Source organism: Myxine glutinosa, chromosome 6 (assembly GCF_964187855.1).
Source record: "Myxine glutinosa chromosome 6, kmMyxGlut1.1, whole genome shotgun sequence".
NCBI lineage: Eukaryota > Metazoa > Chordata > Myxini > Myxiniformes > Myxinidae > Myxine > Myxine glutinosa.
Genome location: NC_136266.1, coordinates 130,322,743 through 130,338,383, shown reverse-complemented (window position 1 = coordinate 130,338,383; position 15,641 = coordinate 130,322,743). Strand labels below are relative to the sequence as shown.

The following is a 15,641-nucleotide window of genomic DNA, read 5'->3' as shown; positions in this document are numbered from 1 at the left end:
TATAACGAAGGCTGGAAAGGGTGGAAATGCGAATGGTTCGGTGGACGTGCGGAGTATTATTGAGAGAGAGGAAGACAAATGATGAATTGCGAAAGATGATGGGAATAGAGCCTGTGATTGATGCTGTGAAGAGAAACAGGTTGAGATGGTTTGGTCATGTGTTGAGGAAGGATGAAAGTGACTGGTTGAGAAGAGTGATGGAAATGAATGTAGAAGGAAGTAGAGGACGGGGAAGACCGAGAAAGACTTGGCTAAAGGTGGTAGAAGAAGAAATGCGGGCAAGGGGGTTAACAAGGGGAGATGCAGAAAATAGGGCAAAATGGAGAAAATTGTCATGGGGACCGCAAGACGAACCCCCGCTCTAGCAGGGAAAATGGCCTTGAAATGCCTGTTGTTGTTGTTGTTGTTGTTGTTGTTGTTGTTGTTGTCGTCCCACCCAAATTAAACATTGTCATTGATAACAAACCTCTGCAAAGAGTTCAGTCGCTCACTCTCCTTGGTGTTATAATCCAATCTGTTATGAAGAGGAATAGTCAGGTAAAGCAGGTGGTATCTCGTGCTGCATGACGACTACGTTCTTTGTACTTTGAATAAATTTGGTGCGAGTGTCTCTGATATTGTTGAAATCTACAAAGTGTACATCCACCCTTTTCTGGAGTTTGGTGTGCCCATGTGAGGTACTGGCATCACAAGGGCTTAGAGAGTGACGAGATTGAACGACTCCAGAATCATGCGCTCCATTTCATTGTGTAAATACCATTGTGCTGGTACCCTGAGCGTATTTGAAACTCACCGAGATTACTCTTGGAAGAGATGGGCATCAATGGATGGCTTTTCCAACAAAAACATTAGCTCAACTACATGTCAATCTGATAACCCATTGACCAACTGTCGAAGGTCATATAAGCAGATACTCGGGATTGAATGGAGATGAATTCCACTTTCACTAGTTCCGTTGAAAGTGACATTTGGCACGATATTAGTGGTTACCTAAAAATAAGAACTAATGTTACGATCGCTGCATTGTTGAAAAGAAAAGGAAGGGTGCTCACATCCACTGGCACACATAAAATGGGCATTTGGCCTATTATACCTGTGTTATCAAACACTTTTGCACTCTGTATGTTAAGAGCTTCCCTTTTTCAACCGCCTAATCCAAAACCCAGCGAAGCACACCAAAACCCGCTGTACCTGCCAAGAAGAGCTGCAGATCATTGTTACCAACATTTGGAGAATCAATCAATCAATGTATGAGAAATACATTGATTGATTGATTTGATTGATTGCGTCTTGACAGAGCATTGGTCCTGCCGAAGCACATTCTTTATATGGGTTATGTTGGTTGGTTTGGCATTGCCTTCTAAGCAGTAAGTCAGGGCAGAAATTTGGAATTTATTCAGGGTGCTGGCGATATCTGGCCTACTCTTCACAAAGGACATGGTGAGGCCTCCAAGGTCTATCAACTAATGCTGGCAGACAGGATGCCCAGGTAACGTCTGTTTAAGTTTAAGGGACAATGGCATTACATTCTACCTTTCAGAAGCATAATTGTCAGCTATAAAACTCACCAATATGTAGGATAAATATGTGAGGGACATACATACATACATACATACATACATACATACATACATACATACATACATACGGAGAGACAAATGCGGTAAACAAAGGAACCAAACATCTACGCCGTAAAAAATCGTTTGTTTAATCACGAATTTGCCAGTTCTAAAAGCCTCTTTGGGGGTTTGAAGAAGAGGAAGAAGCGCTAATGTTTGTTTTTTCACACAGCAGTTTGAACGGAAACATTTATTATTCTACGATAGTAGAAACACTTTAGATTTAGAAGGACACAGAGAAGCATACAAAATTATATATACAGCAGTGATATTTTGTGAAGCAATAGAAAAATATATAAAACTACACAGAAGATGCCCACAAACAACAACAACCACTACTGTTCTCCCCTCTGGGACGGTGCTCCTGCCTCAGACCGAGCTCGGCTTTACGCTGTTGAAACCAAAGCTTTCAGAATCATTGGAATCTCCCGCGATGAAGCTAACTCCAAGGGCCTCTCACTCACCGCAGGCAGGTTGGTGGTCTTTCTGTCTTCTACCGACGCCTCTACGACCTAGCTCCCCCCAGCTCTCTCTGGGCTCTGTCCCCCAAATTTTCCTACAGGTCGCACAAGAGCTGCCTGCAACCCTCTTATGGTGAAACTGCCAAAATCAAGATTATCTTCTCACCTTCACTCTTTCATTCCTCTTTTCTCCCGCCTCTGGAACAAACTCCCTCACTCTCTTCAATCCCACTCCTCCCTCCACGTCTTTAAAACAGCTGTTTACCACCATCTCTTATCTTCCCCCATCAAAAACCTTGATCTTTTCTACCCCCGCTAATTCACCCCAGATCTGCTTTTTTGAAATACCGACTTCTTTCCTGGAAGTCCTTGCAGTGTCCATGTGTTTTCTACCTCTCCCTCCCTCTCCCCACCCTTCCCATGCCCCTTCCAAGCCCTCTCCCTCCCACAGATCTCCCGATGTCCCTGTTCTCTGCTGTTGTACGTGTGTGCTTCCCTCTCTCTCCCCATGTTGTCTCCCTCTCCCTTTATCTTATGTTTTATGTGTCAGTTTGTTTTTATGTGATTAATGTTAGCTCTTACACGAGCCTCGATCTTGTACACAAAAAAAACAAAAAAAAAAACACACAAATGATGAATCACTCTGCTAGTGAAACGCCAGGATGCCAATTTATAGCTGTTAGCTGGCCGAGATTAAAATCAGGCAAGACAGCTCAGAGGTTGGTGTACCTTCTTCTAAGAGCTAAGTTATGCTATTAGCCCAATCAGAGAATAGTGTTTTATTATCCTCGCCAGAGGAGAGAGTATTGCATTTGAGACCGTTTGTTACTTGCCGGAAAAGATTCCGGCAAGTATGTTGATCGGTTCGTTTGTCTGTTTGTCTGTCTGTCTGTTTGTCGGTTCGCAGTACTACGTCTACACCGTTGCATGTAGAATCGCCAAACTTTGCCAAACTTTACACACATATTTGTCTTGCCCTGGAATAGACTGCCCAATTGATGACGTAATTGATCACGTGGTTCAGCCGCCATCTTGGAAAAACCGAAAAACTTTGCACCTCTATATCTCCGAAAGTTCTGAATAGAAAAAGATTGAGACATGGCTCATTGTGAAGAACTCTCCATGGGGAATAAAATATGTTAATGATGATGTCATCGGTCACGTGGTTTGGCCGCCATCTTGGAAAAACGGAAAAACTTTGCACCACTATATCTCCAAAAGTGCTGAATAGAAAAAATTGAGACATGGCTCATTGTAAAGAACTCTCCATGGGGAATAAAATATGTTAATGATGATGTCATAGGTGCCTCCATGATGACGTCATAATTCGACAAGTACAAAACTTCATCCGATCAAGATGAAATTTCTTGAGCATCATCAAGGAATCAATTAGTTTGGAAAACAAATAATGATGACGTCATCGGTCACGTGGTTCGGCCGCCATATTTGTCCAAAATGGCCGATAAAAAAGTACATTCCAGCAAGTCCTCGGTCTCTGACCCATTTTTCATCTGTCTGTTTGTCTGTTTGTTCGCAGTACTACGTCACCACCGTTGCACGTAGAATCGCCAAACTTTACACACATATTTGTCTTGCCCTGGAATACTGTGCCCAATTTTTAACTTTCTCGGCCCAAGATGACGTCATAATTCGATAATTCGACAAGTACAAAACTTCATCCAATCAAGATGCAACTTCTTGAGCGACATGACGGCATAAACTGGTGGAAAAAAAATAAAATAATGACATCAGTCACGTGGTTCGGCCGCCATCTTGGAAAAACCGAAAAACTTTGCACCTCTGTATCTCCGAAAGTGCTGAATAGCAAAAATTGAGACATGGCTCATTGTAAAGAATTCTCCATGGGGAATAAAATATGTTGATGATGATGTCATTGGTGCCTCTATTATGACGTCATAATTCGACAAGTACAAAACTTCATCCGATCAAGATGCAATTTCTTGAGCGCCATGTCGGCATAAATTGGTGGAGAAAAAAAATAATGATGACGTCATCGGTCACCTGGTTCGGCCGCCATATTTGTCCAAAATGGCCGATAAAAAAGTACAGTCCGGCAAGTCCTCGGTCTCTTGACAGATTTTTCATTTGTTTGTCTGTTTGTTTGTCTGTTTGTCCGCACAGAATAAATATGATTTTCTCTGCAACTGTTGGTCCGATTGACAGGAAATTTTCACCATAGGTGCAACTCCACCTGTATAATTTTTTTATGATAATTATGATGTCATATGTCACGTGGTTCGGCCGCCATCTTGGAAAACCGAAAAACTCTGCACCTCTATATCCCAAAGTGCTGAATAGAAAAAATTGAGACGTGGCTCATTGTAAAGAGCTCTCCATGGGCTCTTTTTCGAAGCTGTTCCATGCGCTCACGCTTTCGAAGCTAAGTGATATTTCTCAATTGTGTTTTTGTCGAGACTGTATCTATCTTTCGGTGTATGGACCTACAGCGTATCTTTTGGAAAATTTTCGGTGCTAATTTTTCGTTCATGTATACACAATCGTCGGTTAATGGTATCGAGTATTGTGCGGCCTAGTACTCGTAGGCTTAGACTACCGTACCGTCTCAGACCTTGTGGTTTGTTTTTCTCTCAGCGATTCGTCGAATGCGCTGAAATTATTTTCGTTCTCTGTTTCGTACCAGTCGTTCACCCCGTACCTCCTTGTTTAATATCTGTACTCACAAAAAAAAAAAAAAAAAAACCAAAAAAATATTTCCTTCCCAGGTCTTATTCGTTTATTTGTTGTTCTTTTTGTTCGTTCGTTCTTCGTTCGCGATCACGCGGTTAGAAATGTATAATCTCTCCCCTGAACAACTATTTTCTCTCATATATTATAACACCCTTTTCTTCTTTTCCTACAAAAGGATGCTTTCGTCTTGCTCACCAAATCTATTCATTCCAAAAAATATATATAATACCATCTCTTACAGTTCCTCCTTTCTACATTCCATAAACTATCCAGAACTCCATCCCTCCTCCAGTGTCCTCAAACGTATTTTTGACTCGAAGGTCTCAAACTCATTTTGCAAAAAATGTTCGTTTCCCATGAATCATACACTTTTCAAAATCCAATCTCACCCCTCCCCTCCAAATCCTCCCCATCACCCATCCCTTTCAAATCTCCCCCCTTGCCCCTTCCCTCCCCTCCCTCCTAAACTCCCCCCACACCCCTCCCCTCCGAGACTCTCCCTCGCTCCTCCCCTCCTAGACTCCCCTCTCACCCCTCCTCCTCAAAGCATCCTCCCTGCTTCTTCCTCCTTCCAACTTTCACCTTCATCTCCCCAAACCTCCTGCCTTGCTCTTCCCCCTCCTCAAATAACACCTCACTGTGCCTCACCCAATCTCCATCAAACCTTTTGTCTGCCCCATTCTTCCCTTTCTCCAAGCTATTCTGAAATCTCTGACACACCTTCAACAGCTCTCCCTACCTCTTCCTCCTCTTCCACATCTTACCCTACCCCTCCCCCCCCCTGTTCTGGACCCGATGCTCCCCCTTCCTCTTCATTAATGGTATGGACCTCAAACATCCGGGGCCTTCGCTCAAACTTGACTGACCTCTCCATACATGTTGCTTCTGACAAACCAGATGTGATCTGCTTAACAGAAACTTTCCTCCTTCATGATGTCTCTGATGCCTTGGTATCTCTCCCAGGTTACTCCCTCCTCCGGTATGATAGACCTGAGCCTCGTCCTGGAGGTGGGGTTGCTATCTTTATAAAAAACTCTCTTCCTCGCTCGCCCTCCACTGCCCTCTCTCCACCTCACCCCCAGGAATACCTTTGGCTACGGCTTCCCCTTCGCTCCCACCTTTTGTTCATATGTGTGTTGTACCGTCCACCAATCAGCGATGACTCCATCGACATCTCACTGTCTGATAATATGGACCAACTTCTATCTACCCATCCCAACTCTCTCTTCCTCATATGTGGTGATTTCAATTGTCACCATGCCAGTTGGCTGGGTGTGGATACCTCTCTCACCAGCCATGGCTCTTCAGCAAAGACTTCTGCGACTCACTGGGACTGAGACAATCTGTCAAATTCCCGACCCGGATCTCAGTCAACGGAGCATCTTCTCTTCTGGATTTGGTTATGACAAACTTCCATGAAAATGTCTGCTGCTCTTCTTCTGCTCCAATCGGCTCATCTGATCATGTGCTTGTCAAAGTGGACATCTCTCTGACCATTCTCAGAGAGCCTCCTCAGCGTCGACGAGTCTGGCATTTCACTCAGGCCAACTGGCACGGTCTTCAAGCAGCCATCAATCATCTGGACTGGTCTCCCATCTCTACCACCTCTGACATCAACTCATCCTGGGAATTCTTTCAAAGTAAATTGCTCTCTCTCATGCACAGATTTATACCATCTCGTCTTCAGTTGTCATACCCTTCCTCCCGTCCATGGTACACGGAATCTTGTGGTGAGGCTGTTGCCCTGAAACAACTTGCTTTTGTCTCCTGGAAAGCAAATCCAACGGAAGGAAATCTCATTTCCTTTCACAAAGCCCGAAACAAGTGTGTGTCCACCCTCAGGAGAGCCAGGAAACAATATCTCACCATTCTCAAGACCGAACTCTCTCTTATCTGTCTCCCTCTTCCAAATCCTGGTGGCGTCTGGTCAAATCTGTTTCTGGTGTTTGTTCCCCCTCCATCCCCTCCCTCACCTCAAACGGCTTAACGGCTGACTCCGCACGTGAAAAAGCTGAATGCCTCAACTCTGTGTTTGCCTCTAAATCTTGTGTCCCAAACCCATCCCTCTCTGTACCCACCGTACCCAGTCGTACCCAGCTGCTCCTGGACTCTGTGTCCTTTCCTCCTGACAAGGTGGAAAAGTTTCTGTCAACCCTCGACTCTGATTCTGCAACTGGTCCTGACGGCATCAGCCCACGGGTCCTAAAATCATGTTCTTCTGCTCTTTCACTCCCTCTTTCTGTTCTCTTCACCCTCTCTTTTGCTCAAGGTCATCTGCCATCTGCTTGGAAATCAGCCAACATCACCGCTTTGCACAAAAAAGGTGCAAAAACAGATCCCAGCAACTACAGACCAATCAGCCTTCTCCCAATTATCAGCAAAGTCATGGAATCCATCATTGCTTCAGATATTAAATCTTTCCTCTTCTCCAATGGCTTGATCTCTGATCATCAATTTGGTTTCAGACCTGGTCACTCTACTCTGGACATGCTGCTTCTGCTTTCTCAACAATGGATGGAGGTCCTCAACGCCAAACAGGAAATTAGAGCTGTCTCCCTTGACATTTCACGTGCCTTCGATACGGTCTGGCACCCTGCTCTGCTCTCCAAACTCTCCTCCTTTGGTATCCATGGAAATCTCCACGCATGGCTGGCGGACTTCCTCTCTGGTCGTAGTCAACGTGTGGCCCTGAATGGGTTTCTCTCATCTCCTCTTCCTGTTCAGGCTGGAGTTCCCCAAGGTAGTGTTCTGGGCCCTGTGCTTTTTCTGGTCTTCACCAATGATCTCTCTGACTCTCTTGAAAATCCTCTCTATCTCTTTGCTGACGACTCTACTCTCTGTCGCTCCATTCCTCATCCCTCAGATCGGCAGTCTGCAGCCTCCTCACTCTCTGCAGACCTGGACAAAATCACAGACTGGTCAAACAAGTGGAACATGTCTTTCAATCCTGACAAATCTCACACTCTTACAATGTCTCTCCGAAAGGACCGACTGGACAACCCTCCCATCTACTTTCTCAACAATCCTCTCCAAGAAGTTCTGTCGCTCAAGCTTTTGGGTCTCACTATCTGCCATGATCTTTCTTGGGAAAACCACATTTCCAAGCTGGCCTCCAAAGCCAGTCGCCGACTGGGCATCCTCCGTCGTGCGAAGTCCTTCCTTGGCACACCTGAGCTCCTCACCACATACAAGGCTTTCATCCGCAGCTCAATGGAATACTGTTCCCCCCTCTGGGCTGGTGCTCCTGCCTCACACCTTGCTCGGCTTCACGCTGTTGAGGCCAAAGCTTTCAGAATCATTGGAATCTCCTGCGATGTAGTCAACGCCGAGGGCCTTTCACTCACTCACCGCAGGCAGGTTGGTGGTCTTTCTGTCTTCTACCGACTCCTCTCCGGCCTTGCTCCCCCAGCTCTCTCTGTGCTCTGTCCCCCCAATATTCCTTCAGGTCGCACAAGATCTGCCTGCAACCCTCTTATGGTTAAACTGCCAAAGTCTAGGCTCTCTGCTCACCTTCACTCTTTCATTCCCCTTTTCTCCCGCCTCTGGAACAAACTCCCCCACTCCCTTCAATCCCACTCCTCCCTCCAGGTCTTTAAAACAGCTGTTCACCACCATCTCTTATCTTCCCCCATCGAAAACCTTGATCTTTTCTACCCCCGGTAATTCACCCCAGAGTCCTTGCAGTGTTCATATGTTTTAATCCTCTCCCACCTCCCCCCAAGTCCTCCCGATGTCCCTGCTCTCAAATGTTGTGTTTGTGTCCTTCCCCTTCTTCCCCCTCTCTTTTGTGTCCTCCCCCCTCTCTCCCCATCTTGTCTGCCGCTCCCCTTGTTTTTTGTGTTTTGTGTGTCGGTTTGTCTTTTTGTGTGATTAATGTTTGCTCTTTCACGAGCCTCGATCTTGTATACAAAAAAAATAAAATAATAAATAAATAAATAAATACAATATGTTAATGATGATGTCATAGGTGCCTCCATTATGACGTCATAATTCGACAAGTACAAAACTTCATCCGATTAAGATGAAATTTCTTGAGCATGATCTAGGAATAAATTAGTTTATAAAAATAATAATGATGATGTTATCGGTCACGTGGTTCGGCCGCCATATTTGTTTAAACACAAAAGCCTTAAAACCACTGAAAATACATTCTGGCGAGGGTTTGCAATCTCTGATTGCTCTTGTTCTTGTTACTCCCGCCAGGGAGTAATGCATTCAATCGTATACGTCCGTGTGTGTGTTCGTGTGTTTGTGAACAAGATATCTGGAAAAGTCCGGAACGGATTTGGATGAAAGTTGGTGGGATCATTGCCCTTGGGATAAGGAAGAATTGATTAGTTTTTGGTGAAGCTCAGGATATTATTTCGGATCCAGGAATTTTTTGAAGGATTTTTTACCATTGGAAGATAGGGCTCAGCAGCGGCCACTCACGGCGGGAGTATGCACTCTACTGAGTGGCGTTCTAGTTTATTTTGTTTCATGTTTGCTGAATTTTGACATCTGAGGCATTAAAGAATTTTGATCTCCTTTTCGGGTTCAATTCCATCAGTACAAAGTTCACTTAATATGCTGCCAAACATGCCTTTTGAGGTGAGGCTACCTCTGCTGCTATTTATTCTAGCTCCCTCTAGTGATAAATGGAACATGTCTTTCACTCTGGCTAAATCTCAATGCCTCACCCTGTCACTGGGGAAGCATTGTTAAACTAACCGACATTTGTTTCCATGGGCACTGGGCAGCCACTGGAAGAGGTTGTCTCTCGAACTTTCTAGGCCTCACTAACAACCATGACCTTTCTCCTGAGCTGATGATATCATAAAGCTGGCTTTTAATGCCAATGGCAGTCCATCATCCCAAGTCATTCCTTGGAAAGAAAAATGTAACTTACTTACGCTTGTCTGTAGCTCAATGGAGTTTGACTCTCCTCGATGAGCTGGTGCCCCCAGCATCACATCTGTCTCTCACAGAATTTATGGAATCTAAAGTTGTCAACATCATTGGCATCTTCCACAATGAGGCCAAAGTACAAGCTCTTTTGCTATCTCATCACAGACAGGTTGGTAGACTCTGGTCTGTAGCTTGACGTCTGCTCTCTCAGCCTTCTGACCATCCCAATAACTCCAGGATGCACATGTTGCTCCAGTAAAGCCTTATGGGAGCAGCAGGAAGAGTCATGTTATTATCCTCTCTAGTGTATATAGATTGCAGTGGAGCTAGGCTCAGGTCTCTAGTTTGTGGGGTATGGGATAAGCATATCGATACGTTACTGATATAATTGCCTTCGATCGTTGTTTGCAAAAAAAATATTTCTTCACTATTAAGAATGCCTAACTATAGCCAACATCTCCAGAAAATTTTATGACGATCAAACTAATTTTCGATCCAAAAAACGCGATTTTTATTTTTGGAAATATTGCCTTATGCACAAAAGTATTTTCAAATTGCCTTATGTACAAAAGTAATCTCGAAATCAGCGAAGGCAATTATGTTAGTAATGTATCGATATGCCTCAGGAACATCGGGTTTCCTCCCTTTCATTCTAGTGTTAAAGAAGAGTAGCGACTGTTTAGAAAGGTCCGGTTTATAATTTTTTTGACTTCCGATAGAGCAGGGGTCAGGAACCTTTTTGACTGGGAGAGCCATAAAAGCCAAATATTTCTAAATATATTTCATTGAGAGCCATATAGTATTTTTAACGTATAATAAATTAAATATGTCTTACTTTTAATGCGACTTCTGGTGCTGCATGGTTTTGCTGATGGCCTTGTAGTCTGGTTCATACGTGGTGAGGTTGAGCTTCATGCAGGCGTTGAGGCTTCCATCAGTTAAACATGAGCGTAGGTTGGTCTTAATGTTCCTCATATGCGAGAATGACTGCTCACATGCATATGTAGAGCCAAACATGGTCAATACGGCAATACTCACACGCTGCATTGTGTGGTATGTCACAGGAAGCTCGTTCCAAGTTTTAAGAATCAGCTGGTCTTCAGGTTGAAGATTTTTCATTTCTGTCCACTTGTGTTTCCTCGCCAGCTCTGCTCGCTGTCGCGCAAGACTTTCCAACTCTCCATTAAGTGACTTGAACTTACTCATCCACATGTCTGATGCCTTCAGGTCAGCAATTTCCAGCTCTAAGTCTCCGATAGAGACCCCGGGGATGCATGTCAGGTCGATTTTGTCCACTGCACACTCATGTGGATGAGTGATGAACTTGAAAAGACCAGTGCGCGCACAAAATTCTCCAAAACGTGCTTTGAATGACTGCAGGAGATTGGACGTAAAGCCAGCCAGCTGCTGGAGATCCAGATGTTGAGTGGAGTCACTTGCTAAGCATGCATCTCTAAATTGTTGCAGTCTTTCAAAGTGCAGAAGACGACCTGTTTCAATGTCCCTGAGAAAGACTTCCAGCTTGCTTTCAAATGCAAACACTGCTTGTTGAAGGGATGAGATTGTATTTCCAATACCTTGCATTTTCACATTGAGCTGGTTCAGATGGCCAGTTATGTCCACGAGATAGTGAAACTGCAGGAGCCAGTCAGTGTTGTCTAGCTCAGGATGCTTGACGCCTTTCATTTCAAGAAAAGTCCGGATTTCACTCAGGCAAGCTGCAAAACGGCTGAGCACCTTCCCCCTTGACAACCAACGCACGTTACTGTGTAAAAGCAGACCGGGATAATGATTCCCAACTTCTTCTAACAGAGCTTTAAACTGGCGATCATTTAAAGCTCGGGCAACAATAAAGTTGACCACTCGAATGACCAGCGACATCACCTCACCAAGCTCCTGGCCACACGTCTGAGCGCAAAGCGCCTCCTGGTGCAGGATGCAATGAAAACTTAGGATGGCTCTCTTTTCATGTTCACGGAGAAGCGCTACAAATCCTTTGTTCTTCCCCAACATACAGGGTGCACCATCAGTACAGACAGAAATAAGTTTATCCATCGGTAGTTTTTTTTCTTTAGCAAACTCCATGAAAGACGTGAATAAATCCTCTCCTCTTGTTGTCCCTTTCATTGGCAAAACAGCCAAGCTTTCCTCACGCAGTGTGTCACCTGCAGCATACCTGGCAATTATACTGCACTGAGATAGATGGCTAACGTCTGTTGACTCATCTAACGCGAGAGAAAAGTATGTCCCGGCGTTTATGTCCTTAATTTGTGTTTCCTCGACTTGATTTGCCATCATGATGCTACGATCGTGCACAGTTCTTGCTGACAGGGGCATGTCTTTTATTCGTTTGATTATCTTGTCTTTATTTGGGAAGTCATCAAACAGTTCATTGGCCACATCAAGCATGAATGTTTTGGCATACTCGCCATCTGTGAATGGCTTTCCATTCCTTACTATTGCCAAAGCACCCGCAAAGCTAGCGGAATTCCCGTCACCTTGCTTGGTCCACACACGTAGTTGCTGCTGACTCGTCTGCACTCTCCGCTGTAGCTCCTCGCATGCCCTTTTCCTGCTGTCCCCCGCTGGATATTTCGATGCAAATGAAGCATGGTGCGTATCGAAGTGCCGCTTTATATTTGACCGTTTCTTCGATGCAATTTTATCATTGCATATTAGACATACCGCAGATCCTGCTCTCTCACCAAATGCAAATTCCTCTGTCCACGCAGCCTGGAATGCACGGTAATCATCGTCTTTTTTTCTTTTCGCCATCTTTTCCGTTACAAGGGTTTAAGCGGATAAACTAGTTGGCTATCTGATAAAATTGATTTCTTCACCTTTACAATGACGCGGACATGCTCGCGAGCCATTGGTTCCCGACCCGACCCACGGGTGACCCGTGACCCGTGAAATTTATCTTCAAAACTAATTTCTGTTTACTTTAAAATGACACAGTATTATTAAGAAATATCACAAGTATTTTAAAATCGGTTCCAAACTGATTTTTATTTTTTTATTTTATTTTTTTCAACTCAAAATTGTCTGGGAGCCATATGCCGTCACCGGAAGAGCCATATATGGCTCGCGAGCCATAGGTTCCCGACCGCTGCGATAGAGGTTCCCCACGAAACGCCACGAGAAGCTATTTATTCATGTTAACACGGCATTTGTCCGAGAAGGGAAAACCACTTGAGGGTTGGTGGGATATTTATTATTCGTATTGTTTTGTAATAACATTAATATTATGCTATTATCAATAGTATTGTTATTACTTTTGTTATTAGAAGCCCGGTGTGTACCCCGGTTTAGAATCGGTACACTGTATCCCTCCATGTCGTAAGAGGCGACTGAAAGGGTTGGCGTCAGGAAGGGCATCCAGCCATAAAACATTGCCTCAAAAAGGGAACCATGACAATTACAATTACATGTGGGCAGGGTACAGCCCGAAGTACCCCGTGGGGGTCCTCACCCCCTCTCGTCAAAAATCAAGGTGGGGAACCCGATCGAAGCAAGGGTGGAAATCATTCCATTGATGCATATATTCAATGAAAAGGTAAAATGATCATTTAATATTTGTGATGGATTCTGATTTGGATGTAATTGCTTTTCCATTATATTTGCCCTCATTTCAAATATGTTAATGTTTATTTTTCGCTTTAGCAACGCCGGGTACTCCAGCTATAAACGCTTTTATACTTTACTCGGGGTACAAATACAACTTTGTCTGGGGGGGGGGGGGTAACATAGGCTATGTGGCTGCGGCCTCATTCGGAGGTGTGGAGGACCAGGAGAGGAGCGTGAATTCTCTATGTAAATGTGTACCTTATGTAGTGCCACCTGGTGATGGTGGCAGAGGGTATTACAATTTCCTTTTTTTACCTGGGCAACACTGAGGTTATGAAGCACTCTTTGCATGGGAAAAAAATTTCCTCCTTCCCTTCCCCCCATTCCCCCAAAACGGAGGGGCCTGTCAAAGCCACCCACCTCCCAAAAGATGTATATGTAGTATATATTTTCCCTCCCTCTCTGCTCACCTCCCCCTCCTCTCCCCCTTACACTTCACCCACTCCCTTCCTAACCCCTCCCTCTCCTGCTTTCAAACCCCCCCCCTCCCGGCAACGCCGGGTAGTCCTGCTAGTATAAATATAATCGGAAGAAATTAAATAAGTAGCGGACGTAGCTTCAAGACTGTGGAACTTTTATTTTCGACAAGCTTTCGACCAAACAGGTCTTCTCGGTCTACCGAGAACAGCAGGCATGCATATAAGACAGGTATGTATGATGTTGACATATGAATAAAATACATACAAAAAGAAGAGATATCGTTAACGCTTACTCACCTTCCTCGAGTTAAACGAAAGTGAACTTCCGTTACAGTTACAGCTTACATTACAGTTTTAACACGTGCACATATACAAACACATACATGTACATATTCATATACTGTTACACTGCCTACATTTGTTTATGACATATAAAAAGGTAAAAGCGATGTTGATGAGAAAATGAAGTGAATGAATTACAGTGAATGAGTTGAATGAGTTGAGGTGGATTGAATGAGTTGGAACATCCGTTGATCGTCAAAATTTATGCCATGAGGGAATTTTGTCCAAAGTTTGTGTCCAAAAAGACTCATCTCGGAATTGTGGTGTGTTTATATTGAAGTTTATATTCAAACTCAAGGTACCGCTATGGGCACCCCTGTTGCGTTGTACCATCGTACGCTAACATTGTTATGGGAATGATAGAGGCTAAAATCTATGCACAACCTCATCAAGGCATCTTAGAAAAATCCTGTTACGTTATATTGATGACATCCAGTTCATCTGGTCAAAATCCTCCCTCAGTCTCACACAGTTCCAAAATGAATTAAATTTGATTCATCCAACCATCAAGTTTACATTCGACAGCTCACAGTCCATAGTTCACTTTCTGGACACATCACTCACACTTCTAAACAACAGACTTGAAACAGAACTATACACCAAACCAACAGACACTCACTCTTACCTTCTCCCTTCTTCATCTCACCCTAAACATACAATTGCAAGCATACCGCACAGTCAAGCAATCAGAGTAAGATGCATCTTCTCAACAAAATTGGCATCAGAAATTTCTCTCTGCCAATTAGAAATACACTTCATTGCAAGACACCATGACCCTCACTCTGTGAAAGAAGCGATAAACCGAGCAAAACACATTCCTAGATCAGACCTTCTGACTTGCAAACCCAAACCTGCAACTAACCGTGTCCCACTGGTGACCACCTACTTCCCTACCTCATCCCAATTGCCAAGTATTTCGAATAAGGCCCTTCCTCTCCTCCATCAGTCAGAAACACTCTGCACCACATTTCCTCAACCTCCACTGACATCATTTTGACGTGGTCGGACACTCAGGGACCTTTTCGTAAAAGTGAAGCACCCACAACCCCACAGCAAAGAAACTAAGATTCCAGGCTTCCATAAACGCACAGCAAATGTATTATTCGCATGCATTTATAAGAAGGAAACAAATTCTGTAGTTCTAGCACCGGACAAAAGTTCATCACCTCCTATATGGACTGTAAATCTACATGGGTCATCTACCTATACTCACTTGTCAAAAGTGCACCAAACAATATGTTGGAAAAACTGAGAACACACTCCACACACGTTTTAATAACACACGGTCAGAGATCAGTAACTTTCACACCAATCAGGGCAAATCTCTACCTTACACTATACAATTTAATCAACCAAATCGCTCAATAGACGATATTCAAATCTCTGCCATCGAATAAATTACAAATCGATCACACACCACAATTCTGACACGTGAGTCTTTTTGGACATGCAAACTTCAGACAAAATTCCCTCATGGCATAAATTTTGACGATTAACGGATGTTTCAACTCATTCAATCTTCCTCAACTCATTCAACTTGTTCACTGTAACTCATTCACTTCATTTTTTCATAAACA

The 15,641-nt window shown here is 43.9% G+C and overlaps 1 protein-coding gene across 2 annotated transcripts in view; it reads left to right on the top strand.

The window, feature by feature from the left end:
- Positions 1 to 15,641, top strand: part of AKAP9 (A-kinase anchoring protein 9) — a 203,495-nt gene that overhangs the window by 146,234 nt on the left and 41,620 nt on the right. The window lies entirely within an intron of this gene.